General features: G+C 58.5%; 1 protein-coding gene across 1 annotated transcript in view; it reads left to right on the forward strand.

Moving 5' to 3' along the window:
* septin3 (septin 3) overlaps positions 1-13,647 on the forward strand; it is a 172,972-nt gene that overhangs the window by 102,408 nt on the left and 56,917 nt on the right. The gene's annotated exons all lie outside the window — the stretch shown is intronic.

Raw genomic sequence — 13,647 nt, forward strand, 5'->3', positions numbered from 1 at the left:
ACTGCCCCGTCTCCCTGATACTGCCCCGTGTCCCCGATACTGCCCCGTCTCCCTGATACTGCCCTGTGTCCCTGATACTGCCCCGTCTCCCTGATACTGTCCCGTGTCCCCGATACTGCCCCGTCTCCCTGATACTGCCCCGTGTCCCCGATACTGTACCGTGTCCCTGATGCTGTCCCGTCTCCCTGATACTGTCCCGTGTCCCTGATACTGTCCCGTGTCCCTGATACTGTCCCGTGTCCCTGATACTGCCCCGTGTCCCCGATACTGCCCCGTGTCCCTGATACTGTCCCGTGTCCCTGATACTGTCCCGTGTCCCTGATACTGTCCCGTGTCCCTGATACTGTCCCGTGCCCCTGATACTGTCCCGTGTCCCTGATACTATCCCGTGTCCCCGATACTGCCCCGTGTCCCCGATACTGTCCCGTGTCCCTGTTACTGTCCCGTCTCCCTGATACTGTCCCGTGTCCCTGATACTGTCCCGTGTCCCTGATACTGCCCCGTGTCCCTGATACTGTCCCGTCTCCCTGATACTGCCCCGTGTCCCTGATACTGTCCCGTCTCCCTGATACTGTCACGTCTCCCTGATACTGTCCCGTGTCCCTGATACTGTCCCGGCTCCCTGATACTGCCCCGTCTCCCTGATACTGCCCCGTCTCCCTGATACTGCCCCGTGCCCCTGATACTGTCCCGTCTCCCTGATACGGCCCCGTCTCCCTGATACTGTCCCGTGTCCCTGAGACTGCCCCGTGTCCCTGATACTGTCCCGTCTCCCTGATACTGTCCCGTGTCCCTGATACTGTCCCGTGTCCCTGATACTGCCCCGTCTCCCTGATACTGCCCCGTCTCCCTGATACTGTCCCGTGTCCCTGATACTGTCCCGTCTCCCTGATACTGTCCCGTGTCCCTGAGACTGCCCCGTGTCCCTGATACTGTCCCGTCTCCCTGATACTGTCCCGTGTCCCTGATACTGTCCCGTCTCCCTGAGACTGCCCCGTGTTCCTGATACTGTCCCGTCTCCCTGATACTGTCCCGTCTCCCTGAGACTGTCCCGTGTCCCTGATACTGCCCCGTGTCCCCGATACTGCCCCGTGTCCCTGATACTGTCCCGTCTCCCTGATACTGCCCCATGTCCCTGATACTGTCCCGTGTCCCTGATACTGTCCCGTCTCCCTGATACTGTCCCGTGTCCCTGATACTGTCCCGTCTCCCTGAGACTGCCCCGTGTCCCTGATACTGTCCCGTCTCCCTGATACTGTCCCGTCTCCCTGAGACTGTCCCGTGTCCCTGATACTGCCCCGTGTCCCTGTTACTGTCCCGTGTCCCTGATACTGTCCCCTGTCCCTGATACTGCCCCGTGTCCCTGATACTGTCCTGTCTCCCTGATACTGCCCCGTGTCCCTGATACCGCCCCGTGTCCCCGATACTGCCCCGTGTCCCCGATACTGCCCCGTGTCGCTGATACTGCCCCGTCTCCCTGATACTGCCCCGTGTCCCTGATACTGTCCCGTCTCCCTGATACTGTCCCGTGTCCCTGATACTGTCCCGTGTCCCTGATACTGTACCGTGTCCCTGATACTGTCCCGTCTCCCTGATACTGTCCCCGTGTCCCTGATACTGTCCCGTCTCCCTGATACTGTCCCCGTGTCGCTGATACTGTCCCGTCTCCCTGATACTGTCCCCGTGTCCCTGATACTGTCCCGTCTCCCTGATACCGCCCCGTGTCCCCGATACTGCCCCGTGTCCCCGATACTGCCCCGTGTCCCTGATGCTGTCCCGTCTCCCTGATACTGTCCCGTCTCCCTGATACTGTCACGTATCCCTGATACTGTCCCGTGCCCCTGATACTGTCCCGTGTCCCTGATACTTTCCCGTGTCCCCGATACTGTCCCGTGTCCCTGATACTGCCCCGTGTCCCCGATACTGTCCCGTGTCCCTGTTACTGTCCCGTCTCCCTGATACTGTCCCGTGTCCCTGATACTGCCCCGTGTCCCTGATACTATCCCGTGTCCCCGATACTGTCCCGTGTCCCTGATACTGTCCCGTGTCCCTGATACTGTCCCGTGTCCCTGATACTATCCCGTGTCCCCGATACTGTCCCGTGTCCCTGATACTGTCCCGTCGCCCTGATACTGTCCCCGTGTCCCTGATACTGCCACGTGTCCCTGATACTGTCCCGTGTCCCTGATACTGTCCCGTGTCCCTGATACTGCCCCGTGTCCCTGATACTGTCCCGTCTCCCTGATACTGTCCTGTGTCCCTGATACTGCCCCGTGTCCCTGATGCTGTCCCGTCTCCCTGATACTGTCCCGTCTCCCTGATACTGTCACGTATCCCTGATACTGTCCCGTGCCCCTGATACTGTCCCGTGTCCCTGATACTTTCCCGTGTCCCCGATACTGTCCCGTGTCCCTGATACTGCCCCGTGTCCCCGATACTGTCCCGTGTCCCTGTTACTGTCCCGTCTCCCTGATACTGTCCCGTGTCCCTGATACTGCCCCGTGTCCCTGATACTATCCCGTGTCCCCGATACTGTCCCGTGTCCCTGATACTGTCCCGTGTCCCTGATACTGTCCCGTGTCCCTGATACTATCCCGTATCCCCGATACTGTCCCGTGTCCCTGATACTGTCCCGTCGCCCTGATACTGTCCCCGTGTCCCTGATACTGCCACGTGTCCCTGATACTGTCCCGTGTCCCTGATACTGTCCCGTGTCCCTGATACTGCCCCGTGTCCCTGATACTGTCCCGTGTCCCTGATACTATCTCGTGTCCCCGATACTGTCCCGTGTCCCTGATACTGTCCCGTCGCCCTGATACTGTCCCCGTGTCCCTGATACTGCCACGTGTCCCTGATACTGTCCCGTGTCCCTGATACTGTCCCGTCTCCCTGATACTGCCCCGTGTCCCTGATACTGTCCCGTGTCCCTGACACTGTCCCGTGTCCCTGGTACTGTCCCGTGTCCCTGGTACTGTCCCGTGTCCCTGATACTGTCCCGTCTCCGTGATACTGTCCCGTGTCCCTGATACTGTCCCGTCTCCCTGAGACTGCCCCGTGTCCCTGATACTGTCCCGTCTCCCTGATACTGTTCCCTGTCCCTGATACTGTCCCGTGTCCCTGATACTGTCCCCTGTCCCTGATACTGTCCCGTCTCCCTGATACTGCCCCGTGTCCCTGATACTGTCCCGTGTCCCTGACACTGTCCCGTGTCCCTGGTACTGTCCCGTGTCCCTGGTACTGTCCCGTGTCCCTGATACTGTCCCGTCTCCCTGATACTGTCCCGTGTCCCTGATACTGTCCCGTCTCCCTGAGACTGCCCCGTGTCCCTGATACTGTCCCGTCTCCCTGATACTGTCCCCTGTCCCTGATACTGTCCCCTGTCCCTGATACTGTCCCGTGTCCCTGATACTGTCCCCTGTCCCTGATACTGTCCCGTCTCCCTGATACTGCCCCGTGTCCCCGATACTGCCCCGTGTCCCTGATACTGTCCCGTCTCCCTGATACTGTCCCGTGTCCCTGTTACTGTCCCGTGTCCCTGATACTGTCCCCTGTCCCTGATACTGCCCCGTCTCCCTGATACTGCCCCGTGTCCCTGATATTGTCCCGTGTCCCTGAGACTGCCCCGTGTCCCTGAGACTGCCCCGTGTCCCTGATACTGTCCCGTGTCCCCGATACTGCCCCGTGTCCCTGATACTGTCCTGTCTCCCTGATACTGTTCCGTGTCCCTGATACTGCCCCGTGTCCCTGATACTGTCCCGTGTCCCTGTTACTGTCCCGTGTCCCCGATACTGCCCCGTCTCCCTGATACTGCCCCGTGTCCCTGATACCGCCCCGTGTCCCTGATACTGTCCCGTGTCCCTGATACTGTCCTGTCTCCCTGATACTGTTCCGTGTCCCTGATACTGCCCCGTGTCCCTGATACTGTCCCGTGTCCCTGATACTGTCCCGTGTCCCTGATACTGTCCCGTGTCCCTGATACTGTCCCGTGTCCCTGATACTGTCCTGTCTCCCTGATACTGTTCCGTGTCCCTGATACTGCCCCGTGTCCCTGATACTGCCCCGTGTCCCCGATACTGTCCCCGTCTCCCTGATACTGTCCCCGTGTCCCTGATACTGCCCCGTGTCCCTGATACTGCTCCGTGTCGCCGATACTGTCCCGTGTCCCTGATACTGTACCGTGTCCCTGATACTGTCCCGTGTCCCTGATACTGCCCCGTGCCCCTGATACTGTCCCGTGTCCCTGATACTATCCCGTGTCCCCGATACTGCCCCGTGTCCCCGATACTGTCCCGTGTCCCTGTTACTGTCCCGTCTCCCTGATACTGTCCCGTGTCCCCGATACTGTCCCGTCTCCCTGATACTGTCCCGTGTCCCTGATACTGCCCCGTGTCCCTGATACTGTCCCGTGTCCCTGATACTGTCCCGTGTCCCTGATACTGCCCCGTGTCCCTGATACTGTCCCGTCTCCCCGATACTGCCCCGTGTCCCTGATACTGTCCTGTCTCCCTGATACTGTTCCGTGTCCCTGATACTGCCCCGTGTCCCTGATACTGTCCCGTGTCCCTGATACTGCCCCGTGTCCCTGATACTGCCCCGTGTCCCTGAGACTGCCCCGTGTCCCTGATACTGTCCCGTGTCCCCGATACTGTCCCGTGTCCCTGTTACTGTCCCGTCTCCCTGATACTGCCCCGTCTCCCCGATACTGCCCCGTGTCCCTGATACTGTCCCGTGTCCCTGATACTGCCCCGTGTCCCTGATACTGCCCCGTGTCCCTGAGACTGCCCCGTGTCCCTGATACTGCCCCGTCTCCCCGATACTGCCCCGTGTCCCTGATACTGTCCCGTGTCCCTGATACTGTCCCGTCTCCCCGATACTGCCCCGTGTCCCTGAGACTGCCCCGTGTCCCTGAGACTGCCCCGTGTCCCTGATACTGCCCCGTCTCCCCGATACTGCCCCGTGTCCCTGATACTGTCCCGTGTCCCTGATACTGTCCCGTGTCCCTGATACTGTCCCGTGTCCCTGATACTGCCCCGTCTCCCCGATACTGCCCCGTGTCCCTGATACTGACCCGTGTCCCTGATACTGTCCCGTGTCCCCGATACTGTCCCGTGTCCCTGATACTGCCCCGTGTCCCTGATACCGCCCCGTGTCCCTGATACTGCCCCGTCTCCCTGATACTGCCCCGTGTCCCTGATACTGCCCCGTGTCCCTGATGCTGTCCCGTCTCCCTGATACTGTACCGTGTCCCTGATACTGTCCCGTGTCCCTGATACTGTCCCGTCTCCCTGAAACTGCCCCGTGTCCCTGATACTGTCCCGTCTCCCTGATACTGCCCCGTCTCCCTGATACCGCCCCGTGTCCCTGATACTGCCCCGTGCCCCTGATACTGTCCCGTGCCCCTGATACTGTCCCGTGTCCCTGATACTATTCCGTGTCCCCGATACTGCCCCGTGTCCCCGATACTGTCCCGTGTCCCTGATACTGCCCCGTGTCCCTGATACTGCCCCGTCTCCCTGATACTGTCCCGTGTCCCCGATACTGTCCCGTGTCCCCGATACTGCCCCGTGTCCCTGATACTGTCCCGTGTCCCTGATACTGCCCCGTGTCCCTGATACTGTCCCGTCTCCCTGATACGGCCCCGTGTCCCCGATACTGTCCCGTCTCCCGGATACTGCCCCGAGTCCCTGATACTGTCCCGTCTCCCTGATACTGTCCCGTGTCCCTGATACTGTCCCGTGTCCCTGACACTGTCCCGTGTCCCTGACACTGTCCCGTGTCCCTGATACTGTCCCGTGTCCCTGATACTGCCCCGTCTCCCTGATACTGCCCCGTGTCCCCGATACTGTCCCGTGTCCCTGATACTGTCCCGTCTCCCTGATACTGTCCCGTGTCCCTGAGACTGCCCCGTGTCCCTGATACTGTCCCGTCTCCCTGATACTGTCCCGTGTCCCTGATACTGTCCCGTCTCCCTGAGACTGCCCCGTGTCCCTGATACTGTCCCGTCTCCCTGATACTGTTCCCTGTCCCTGATACTGTCCCGTGTCCCTGATACTGTCCCGTGTCCCCGATACTGCCCCGTGTCCCTGATACTGTCCCGTCTCCCTGATACTGCCCCATGTCCCTGATACTGTCCCGTCTCCCTGATACTGTTCCCTGTCCCTGATACTGTCCCGTCTCCCTGATACTGCCCCATGTCCCTGATACTGCCCCGTGTCCCTGATACTGCCCCGTGTCCCTGATACTGTCCCGTCTCCCTGATACTGTCCCGTCTCCCTGATACTGCCCCGTGTCCCCGATACTGCCCCGTGTCCCTGATACTGTCCCGTCTCCCTGATACTGCCCCATGTCCCTGATACTGCCCCGTGTCCCTGTTACTGTCCCGTGTCCCTGATACTGTCCCCTGTCCCTGATACTGCCCCGTCTCCCTGATACTGCCCCGTGTCCCTGATATTGTCCCGTGTCCCTGAGACTGCCCCGTGTCCCTGAGACTGCCCCGTGTCCCTGATACTGTCCCGTGTCCCCGATACTGCCCCGTGTCCCTGATACTGTCCCCGTGTCCCTGATACTGTTCCGTGTCCCTGATACTGCCCCGTGTCCCTGATACTGTCCCGTGTCCCTGATACTGCCCCGTGTCCCTGATACTGCCCCGTGTCCCTGATACTGTCCCGTCTCCCTGATACTGCCCCGTGTCCCTGATACTGCCCCGTGTCCCTGATACTGTACCGTCTCCCTGATACTGCCCCGTGTCCCTGATACTGTCCCGTCTCCCTGATACTGTCACGTGTCCCCGATACTGTCCCGTGTCCCCGATACTGCCCCGTGTCCCTGATACTGCCCCGTCTCCCTGATACTGTCCCGTGTCCCCGATACTGCCCCGTCTCCCTGATACTGCCCCGTCTCCCTGATACTGCCCCGTGTCCCCGATACTGCCCCGTCTCCCTGATACTGCCCCGTGTCCCTGATACCGCCCCGTGTCCCTGATACTGCCCCGTCTCCCTGATACTGCCCCGTGTCCCTGATACTGCCCCGTGTCCCTGATACTGTCCCGTCTCCCTGATACTGTCCCGTGTCCCCGATACTGACCCGTGTCCCCGATACTGACCCGTGTCCCTGATACTGTCCCGTGTCCCTGATACTATCCCGTGTCCCTGATACTGCCCCGTGTCCCTGATACTGTCCCGTGTCCCCGATACTGACCCGTGTCCCTGATACTGTCCCGTGTCCCTGATACTGCCCCGTGCCCCTGATACTGTCCCGTGTCCCTGATACTGTCCCGTCTCCCTGATACTGTCCCGTGTCCCCGATACTGACCCGTGTCCCCGATACTGACCCGTGTCCCTGATACTGTCCCGTGTCCCTGAGACTGCCCCGTGTCCCCGATACTGCCCCGTGTCCCTGATACTGTCACGTGTCCCTGATACTGTCCCGTGTCCCCGATACTGCCCCGTGTCCCTGATACTGTCACGTGTCCCTGATACTGTCCCGTGTCCCCGATACTGTCCCATGTCCCTGTTACTGTCCCGTCTCCCTGATACTGTCCCGTGTCCCTGATACTGTCCCGTGTCCCTGATACTATCCCGTGTCCCCGATACTGCCCCGTGTCCCTGATACTGTCCCGTGTCCCTGATACTGTCCCGTGTCCCTGACACTGCCCCGTGTCCCTGATACTGTCCCGTGTCCCTGATACTATCCCGTGTCCCCGATACTGTCCCGTGTCCCCGATACTGTCCCGTCTCCCTGATACTGTCCCGTGTCCCTGACACTGCCCCGTGTCCCTGATACTGTCCCGTGTCCCTGATACTGTCCCGTGTCCCTGATACTGCCCCGTGTCCCTGATACTGTCCCGTCTCCCTGATACTGCCCCGTGTCCCTGATACTGTCCCGTGTCCCTGACACTGTCCCGTGTCCCTGGTACTGTCCCGTGTCCCTGGTACTGTCCCGTCTCCCTGATACTGCCCCGTGTCCCTGATACTGCCCCGTGTCCCTGATACTGCCCCGTCTCTCTGAGACTGTCCCGTGTCCCTGATACTGCCCCGTGTCCCCGATACTGTACCGTGTCCCTGATACTGCCCCGTGTCCCTGATACTGTCCCGTTTCCCTGAGACTGCCCCGTGTCCCTGAGACTGCCCCGTGTCCCTGATACTGCCCCGTCTCTCTGATACTGTCCCGTGTCCCTGAGACTGCCCCGTCTCCCTGATACTGTCCCGTGTCCCTGATACTGTCCCGTCTCCCTGATACTGTCCCGTGTCCCTGATACTGTCCCGTCTCCCTGATACTGTCCCGTGTCCCTGATACTGTCCCGTGTCCCTGATACTGTCCCGTGTCCCTGATACTGTCCCGTGTCCCTGATACTGCCCCGTCTCCCTGATACTGCCCCGTCTCCCTGATACTGTCCCGTGTCCCTGATACTGCCCCGTGTCCCTGATACTGCCCCGTGTCCCTGATACTGTCCCCGTGTCCCTGATACTGTCCCGTGTCCCTGATACTGCCCCATGTCCCCGATACTGTCCCGTGTCCCCGATACTGTCCCGTGTCCCCGATACTGTTCCGTGTCCCCGATACTGTCCCGTGTCCCCGATACTGTCCCGTGTCCCTGATTCTGCCCCGTGTCCCTGATACAGCCCCGTGTCCCTGATACTGTCCCGTGTCCCTGATACTGCCCCGTGTCCCTGATACTGTCCCGTGTCCCTGATACTGCCCCGTGTCCCTGATACTGTCCCGTCTCCCTCATACTGTCCCGTGTCCCTGATACTGCCCCGTGTCCCTGATACTGCCCCGTGTCCCTGATACTGTCCCGTCTCCCTGATACTGTCCCGTCTCCCTGATACTGTCCCGTCTCCCTGATACTGTCCCGTGTCCCTGATACTGTCCCGTGTCCCTGATACTGTCCCGTGTCCCTGATACTGCCCCGTGTCCCTGATACTGTCCCATCTCCCTTATACTGCCCCGTGTCCCTGATACTGCCCCGTGTCCCTGATACTGCCCCGTGTCCCTGATACTGCCCCGTGTCCCTGATACTGTCCCGTGTCCCTGATACTGTCCCGTCTCCCTGGTACGTCTCACTGGCAGCAATGCCAGTGCGCCAGGGTGCCAGGGGTGGGCCAGGGGGCAGTGCCAGGCAGGGGGTACTTCAGTTAGGGACTCGCCTGTGGCGGTCTTCGAATGGGGGGGGGGGGTTAAACAGCCTCCCACCTCCCCGCCAGATAGCCTGGCCATCCCCCCAAGCCCCAACCCCCCACCAACCCATCCCCACCCCCCCACCCCGCCAGCCAGCCCCCCCCCCCCCCCAACAGAGCGAGTTACTGCGCAGCTCTGTTCAGCTGGGAACTAACCAGCGCAGCCAATAGCACACCTCGGTGACTGTTGCAGTCCCGGGGACCGGGCTCTGATTGGTTCGCGGGTTCCCTTTCCCTGTTTATTGATTGAGGAGCCTTTTCCTTCCCGGGAAGGGGAGGCGGCGGGAGAGCCAATTCTCGTGGCGGCAACATGACTTCCTTCCGGTCGGTTCCAACTCTCTTCACCCAGCTGTGCTCCGGGGAACGCTGGGGTGACCTGATTGGTTTAGGCACAGTCCACTGGCCGCGTGCTGGTGATGTATTTTCCTGAGGGGCAGTCTGGGAGCGCAGAGGCCCAGCAATCCTGCGGTACGGCTCCCCCACAGGCTGCCCCGTTTGGTGCAGAGATTTCCAGCACTCGGTCAACACAAAAATATTTTGCACCGTAAATTTGTGGAAGTTGGTGAACACAGGGCGACAAGCCAACCTCCTTCACCAACAAGCTCCAGGAACAGAGGGAGGACAAATAGAAAGAAAATAGGGTGAATTTCATTGATTAGATCGAGAAGATAAATAAAGAGAGGGAGCGAATGGTTAGATTAAATAACAGAGATTGACGGGCCAGAGAAACAACAGCAAATCTGAAACCCTCTCAGAACAATTTACTACCTGCAGGAATGAGACTGCACAGTTTTAATTGTTCCCTTTCTGGGCATAAGAAACGGTGCTGCAGGAACATAAATCCTATCATTGAACGGGTCCAGACATCATCAAGCACCAGCCCTAAATCTCGCCACTCAGCGAAATTACAGCTCAAATGCAGCAGTTTCTCAAAATTCACAGTCCGAGGAGTGACTGTTTCTCTGGCGGATTCAGCAGAAATCGTCAAATAATTCATCACCATCCTTCTAAAAGTTGGAAGCAGTTAAGGCATATCCGGCACGGGCGCACTGGTGCATACAGCCCCGAGGGGGGACTGCTGCCTCCTGGGTGGGGGGGGCAGTGCTGCCTCCTGGGGGTGGCGCAGTGCTGCCTCCTGGGGGGTGGGGGGGAGCTGCCTCCTGGGTGGGGGGGGGGCAGTGCTGCCTCCTGGGGGTGGGGGGAGCTGCCTCCTGGGGGGGGGGCAGTGCTGCCTCCTTGGGGGGGGGTGGGGGAGCTGCCTCCTGGGTGGGGGGGGCAGTGCTGCCTCCTGGGGGGTGGGGGGGAGCTGCCTCCTGGGGGGGGGGGGGTTGCCCCTGCAGTGCCAGGGCGGTACTGCAGGATGGCTCTGCCCCCCCCCCCTCCCCCCCCCGCTGGATGGTACCAGGCACCCAGAAACCTTGGCACTGCCAGGGTGGTACTGCCAGGCTGGCAAGGACCAAGGTACCTGGGTGCCCGGATGCCCATGCCCGGGATCCGGCAGAGAGGTGGGGTGAAGCGGGGGGGGGGGGGAGTGGGGGTGGTGGAGGGGGGGGGCAAGGGATAAGTTAGGACAGTGGGGGTGACAGAGGGGGTGGCCAGAGGCTGCAGTGTGGAGGCCACGGGGGAACGCTCGGGCAGCGTTTATTATGGTCCCACCATCTGGCAGGCTGAGCTGAGGGAGGGGCAGCCTCGGTGGGGCGATCCCCGCACAGGGCAAACAGAAGACAGAGTCCCATTGAATAGCGGGGTCGTTCCTGCCGCTTAAGGTGCCAAAAAACACGCTGCTATACACGGCCAAAACAACACGCTGCTATATGCGGCCAAAACAACACGCAGCTATACGCGGACAAAACAGTACAAAACAACACGCAGCTATACGCGGCCAAAACAACACGCAGCTATACGCGGCCAAAACAACACGCAGCTATACGCGGCCAAAACAGTACAAAACAACACGCAGCTATACGCGGCCAAAACAACACGCAGCTATACGCAGCCAAAACAGTACAAAACAACACGCAGCTATACGCGGCCAAAACAACACGCAGCTATACGCAGCCAAAACAGTACAAAACAACACGCTGCTATACGCGGACAAAACAACACGCAGCTATACGCGGCCAAAACAACACGCTGCTATACGCGGCCAAAACAGTACAAAACAACACGCAGCTATACGCAGCCAAAACAGTACAAAACAACACGCTGCTATACGCGGCCAAAACAGTACAAAACAACACGCTGCTATACGCGGACAAAACAACACGCAGCTATACGCAGCCAAAACAGTACAAAACAACACGCAGCTATACGCGGACAAAACAACACGCAGCTATACGCGGCCAAAACAACACGCAGCTATACGCGGACAAAACAACACGCAGCTATACGCGGACAAAACAACACGCAGCTATACGCGGCCAAAACAACACGCAGCTATACGCGGCCAAAACAGTACAAAACAACACGCTGCTATACGCGGCCAATGCAGTACAAAACAACACGCAGCTATACGCGGCCAAAACAGTACAAAACAACACGCAGCTATACGCGGCCAAAACAGTACAAAACAACACGCAGCTATACGCAGCCAATGCAGTACAAAACAACACACAGCTATACGCAGCCAAAACAGTACAAAACAACACGCTGCTATACGCGGCCAAAACAGTACAAAACAACACGCAGCTATACGCGGCCAAAACAACACGCTGCTATACGCAGCCAAAACAGTACAAAACAACACGCTGCTATACGCGGCCAAAACAGTACAAAACAACACGCAGCTATACGCGGCCAAAACAACACGCTGCTATACGCGGCCAAAACAGTACAAAACAACACGCAGCTATACGCGGCCAAAACAGTACAAAACAACACGCAGCTATACGCGGCCAATGCAGTACAAAACAACACGCAGCTATACGCGGCCAATGCAGTACAAAACAACACGCTGCTATACGCGGCCAAAACAGTACAAAACAACACGCAGCTATACGCGGCCAAAACAACACGCAGCTATACGCAGCCAAAACAGTACAAAACAACACGCAGCTATACGCGGCCAAAACAACACGCTGCTATACGCAGCCAAAACAGTACAAAACAACACGCAGCTATACGCGGCCAAAACAGTACAAAACAACACGCAGCTATACGCGGCCAATGCAGTACAAAACAACACGCTGCTATACGCGGCCAAAACAGTACAAAACAACACGCAGCTATACGCGGCCAAAACAGTACAAAACAACACGCAGCTATACGCGGCCAAAACAGTACAAAACAACACGCTGCTTTACGCGGCCAAAACAGTCCAAAACAACACGCAGCTGTACGCGGCCAAAACAACACGCTGCTATACGCGGCCAAAACAACACGCAGCTATACGCGGACAAAGCAACACACAGCTATACGCGGCCAAAACAACACGCTGCTGTACGCGGCCATAACAGTCCAAAACAACACGCTGCTATACGTGGCCAAAACAACACGCTGCTATACGCGGCCAAAACAGTACAAAACAGGACTTCTCCCCGTTAAATCGCTCTTCATGTCCCTTAGTCCTAGAGGTTGTCGCAATATGAAACATCCTCCACCCCATCAAATCCCTCAGAATCCAGCACCCTCCTCATCAAATCCCTCAGAATCCAGTACCCTCCTCATCAAATCCCTCAGAATCCAGCATCCTCCTCATCGAATCCCTCAGAATCCAGCGTCCTCCTCATCAAATCCCTCAGAATCCAGAACCCTCCTCCTCAAATCCCTCAGAATCCAGCATCCTCCTCCCCAAATCCCTCAGAATCCAGAACCCTCCTCCTCAAATCCCTCAGAATCCAGCACCCTCCCCATCGAATCCCTCAGAATCCAGCATCCTCCTCCTCAAATCCCTCAGAATCCAGACCCCTCCTCCTCAAATCCCTCAGAATCCAGAACCCTCCTCATCAAATCCTTCAGAATCCAGCATCCTCCTCCTCAAATCCCTCAGAATCCAGCACCCTCCTCCGCAGATCCCTCAGAATCCAGCATCCTCCCCATCAAATCCCTCAGAATCCAGCACCCCCCTCATCAAATCCCTCAGAATCCAGCACCCTCCCCATCAAATCCCTCAGAATCCAGCATCCTCCCCATCAAATCCCTCAGAATCCAGCACCCCCCTCATCAAATCCCTCAGAATCCAGCACCCGCCCCATCAAATCCTTCAGAATCCAGCATCCTCCTCCTCAAATCCCTCAGAATCCAGCACCCTCCTCCACAAATCCCTCAGAATCCAGCATCCTCCCCATCAAATCCCTCAGAATCCAGCACCCCCTCATCAAATCCCTCAGAATCCAGAACCCTCCTCATCAAATCCTTCAGAATCCAGCATCCTCCTCCTCAAATCCCTCAGAATCCAGCACCCTCCTCCGCAAATCCCTCAGAATCCAGCACCCTCCTCATTAAATCCCTCAGAATCCAGCACCCTCCTCAT

The sequence above is a fragment of the Scyliorhinus torazame genome, chromosome 29 (genome assembly GCF_047496885.1).
Source record: "Scyliorhinus torazame isolate Kashiwa2021f chromosome 29, sScyTor2.1, whole genome shotgun sequence".
NCBI classification, from domain to species: domain Eukaryota; kingdom Metazoa; phylum Chordata; class Chondrichthyes; order Carcharhiniformes; family Scyliorhinidae; genus Scyliorhinus; species Scyliorhinus torazame.